Source organism: Rousettus aegyptiacus, unplaced genomic scaffold (assembly GCF_014176215.1).
Source record: "Rousettus aegyptiacus isolate mRouAeg1 unplaced genomic scaffold, mRouAeg1.p scaffold_m13_p_10, whole genome shotgun sequence".
In the NCBI taxonomy this organism is placed as follows: domain Eukaryota; kingdom Metazoa; phylum Chordata; class Mammalia; order Chiroptera; family Pteropodidae; genus Rousettus; species Rousettus aegyptiacus.
This window is the reverse complement of record NW_023416285.1, coordinates 57,508,709-57,512,931: the sequence shown is the minus strand read 5'-3', so window position 1 is coordinate 57,512,931 and position 4,223 is coordinate 57,508,709. Positions and strand designations below refer to the sequence as shown.

The 4,223-nt window shown below is 36.7% G+C and overlaps 1 pseudogene; it reads left to right on the top strand.

Moving 5' to 3' along the window:
- The first annotated feature begins 3,241 nt into the window (after nucleotides 1-3,241).
- On the top strand, nucleotides 3,242-3,750 carry LOC118607711 (annotated as a pseudogene).
- The last annotated feature ends 473 nt before the right edge of the window (nucleotides 3,751-4,223 follow it).

Sequence of the window (4,223 nt, the reverse complement as noted above, 5' to 3'; positions counted from 1 at the left end):
TTAGCTGATAGGTTTTTGGGGGATGATGAAGGACTAACATAAGCTTGTTCATACAGTTCTAATGGTAGTCATTCTACAAGATATGGTATCTTAATGGAACATATTAAAATTGTTTCTGAAATTTGATATGTATTTAAAATGCATTTTCTTAATATATGTCAGTAAAGAGAATCGACAGCATTTTATGTGTGGAAGATGATAGTGCATAGTCAGTCTTTTCCCAGAACTTTCAGTTGTGCTGCTTTCTGTTGTATTATAGTCCTAAGACTTTGATATTCTTGATGTCTCACAAACTTCATTCTAGTTCACCATATTGATTACATTATGCTAGATGGACTGAGTAAGAAGGAAGTGGCAGGAGCCCTGGATGGCCTAGTAAAACAGGTGCATGGTAAAGGTGTGGGGGAACACACACACACACACACACACACACACACACACACAGAAATTATTGTTATGCCGTATCAATGAACTATTTAAGAATCTTTTGACTTTGAGTGTGTTGAAAATATTCTCTAGGATTAAGAACAAGTTGTTGTAGTTTGCAATTCTCCAAATTAAAGAAACACATGCACTCAATGGACTTTTTGTATTCCGAAGATAGTGTATACCACACTTGAAAACTCTGCACTTTTTAAATTTATTGAGTGACTGAGAAGGTGGCTTGTTTTGAGTAGAGCTCAGAGCAAAGTTGGGATCTGCAATAGATTTTGGGCTAAATTTTTAGTGATTATTAACAATTTAGAGATAACCATGATGGATAAGATTGGCATAAGGGTAGATGGCAGGACCACAAATAATGATTTTGATTTATTGACAAAGGATCCGTCATTAACACAAAACAAGGAATCTATTTTACAGCAAAAAGATAGATAAAAATGGTATATGACCTGGGGACACACCAGAAATAGGCAGCCAAATAGAATAAGAGTTGCTTAATAAATTCTCCAATAAAGTGCTAGCTGAGGGGTGAGATAATATGAATCGAGACTGTCAGATGTAGCAAATGTTATGAAACAATTGCTGATTTGTGGTGAGGAATAACTAGAATAGGTGAGTCTGTAACCCAAGGATGTAAAATATAACTATGCTATTTTTTTTTACCATCACTCCCAGTAACTAATTTGTGATAGCTGTGTTTCCCATCCCCACAGTCAAGACAGGAAGCCTTGAATCTAAAGGTAGGAGGAGACGGTGGTGTTTCTATCAAGGAACGTACTAAATATTATACCTGTTCTGAGGCTATGACTACAGCTGATATTTTGGACCTTCTCATACTAGTGGACCAAAGACTTAAAAAATAATAATTTACTACATTGGTAGGGAGCATTAACCTTCATAATAAAAAGATTGGTTTGCTGCTACCCATGGGAAGAGAAACTCTAAGTGGAAGGCAAGGGAATGAATGCATGAGATGTCTCTTGGTGTTTCCATAACCAAGAATTATCACGACTGACAACTTCAGTAACCGCAGCCTTAAAAGAGTAAAATGAGTAAGAGTTCTAATGTATTGAGATAAAAACAAAGAAACAAACGAACAAATAAATAGTCACCTGACCAAGAGGAAAGGGAATCTAAAATGGATAGGAAGAAATGGAAAAGATAAAGAATGAAGAAGATAAATGATCATCAGTTACAGCCTTGGGACCAATTGCTGCATTGTGAAATGTATCTGAAAAATTCAACCTTTGTTGAGTTTTTCTTACAAAAGGCATCATGGAAGCTCTTGTGAATTATTGTATTTAGTGCAAATTACAAGCTGATTTCCATGCGTAAGGGGTGAATCACACAACTTCTTTACTTAGCTCATTTCCTCTGGGCTCATCTTTTTACTCTATATATTACTGTAACACTGGGTAGAAGCAGTTATCAAATTGACAACACTTCACCTCAGTTACAATATATTATACACCACACATTTCTCATTTTCTTTTCTGAGTCTTCTATATGGTCATGAAATTAGTTGCCTGCAGGAAGCAAGTAATCTTTCTGATGCAAATCCAAACCTGGATGTTATGTGTTATACTGTATTAACTGACTACTCTACAAGTCCAACATCAAGGAAGCAAGGGACAATTGTCCACTCATAATAGGAAATTACATGACAAAAGATGTTAATATATTCCTTTATTATATAGATATTATAGAAAGGATATCCTATTTCTTCTAAAACCTTATTAATATTTTAAAATTTTTATTTATCATTTTTATCAGAAATTGTGATGCAAAGAATGTTTTATTGTTTATCCTGAACATTGAATACTATGCTAAAAGTGTTTTTCTTAATTGGATGAAGTTTAAATTTAAGTATGATAGATAAAATTCTTTTGATTTATAGATTTTGTCCATTTTTTATTAACATATCGTATCAATATTACTCAAGTTAAAGTCATAAACTATATTAATATTTTCTATAAAGTAAATGTTTATAAAGAAATACATTACAATACTATTCACTGATATATTCATTTAGGACATATAAATTACTTAGATGTTTGTGCCAAGCTACAGAGAAGTGATGTCTAATTTGAGAATGCAAGAAAAGAATGTATGGAAACGGGAAGTTTTTATGCTTTATTGCAGATGTTAAGAGTAGTGCAATAAAGGATTATGAGATCCCTGTTACTGCCTGAGTGGACAGAGCTGAGATCCTGAGAAGTGCCCTTGGGTGAAGTTATAGATTTTTAGGCTTCATTATGAGCTCTAGATTTCGACCTGAGGAGAACTGTATTAATTATCTGTCTAGGGTCCCTTAAACAAATGATATAATAGTGTTCGAGGCCATTACTCTAACTCTCTATGTCATTTTAAAGAGAGTAGATGAGGCAATTAGCCATAAACAGAGAGCAGAGTGTTACCAGCCACAGATGGGTCAATAAATGTTAGTCTAAGTACACGTTAGCCAATGATACACTAAAAACAAGTTGAAAGGAAGCAGGGCGAGTTTTCATATTGCTAAAATATGAGTTAAGTTCTACTTTAAAAGTTTACTTGGTATTTAAAAGATATTTTATTTTTTCTTTGTATAAAAACTTAGGATGGGCAGTGCACTTGGCAGTTCCCAGAATCTTGCTTCAACAGTATTTGTACGGAACAGACTCAGCAACGTCCCTACTGCCAGCCTCCGACCACCCTCCAACCTCTTTTCCAGGTGCAAACTTCAGTACCATCTCAGCCATCTTTGGCCTCTGAGACCAGCCAACACCATTTTTTGAACCTACTTCCTTATTGCCGAGCAACCATGAGTTTTTTAGTTTGTCAGAATTATTCCACTGAGTCGAGGCTGCTGACAACTGCTTACTCAGTCTGCATCTACAGGCCTGCTAAACATACTGCTGTGGGCTTCTATTTCCATGGAAATAATGTGGCTATGGATGGTGTGGGCCAGTTCCTCAGTGAGCTAGCTGAGGAGAAGTGCAAGGTCACCCAGCATCTCTTGAAGATGCAAAGTCAGAGTGGTCTCCTTGCCCTCTTCCGGGACCTGCAGAAGCCTTCCCAAGATGAATCGGGTAAAACTCAAAATGCCATGGTTATGGAAAAGAACCTCTGCCAGGTCCTTTGGGCCTGCTTGCTCTGGGTTCTGCCTTCACGGACTCCCATCTCTGTGACTTCCTGGAGAGCCACTTCCTAGATGATGTGGTGAAATTCATCGAGAAGTTAGGCGACCATCTGACTAATCTCAGGCTGGCTGGCCCCCAGGCTGGACTGGGCAAGTATCTCCTAAAAAAGCTCACCTTCAGGTATGACTAGGAGCCCAGAGGGTTTTGAGGGGCTCCTCTGCATCCCCCTGGTGCTGGCCTTGTGCCTGAGCATCTCCCTGCAACCACTAGGCAGCCTTCTAACCACCTTGGAGCCTCTTCCATGCTGTGGACCAAACTAAAACAGTAAAGCCTTTTGCAGAAAACAAAACTAAACACCACCTTAAGATGAGTTACTAGTTATTTTTTATATGTATATTTTTATATTTCCTTTAAAACAAAAAAAATTTGAAGAACACGTATTTTAGGATAAAAAATCATAGACTCCATTTTTAAAAAGACGATTAAAGTAAAGCTAAAGTGGTAAAGTTACTCTCCCAGCTATTAGCATGTTTTAAGTGGTATTCCCAATGACTTTCATGGTGAGACAAAATTCAATAATTGTAAATATATGCTTGATCCTATGTAATGGGTTAGAGTAGGAGTTATTAAACTCAGGTCTCTTAACTTTAAATCCAGTGATCA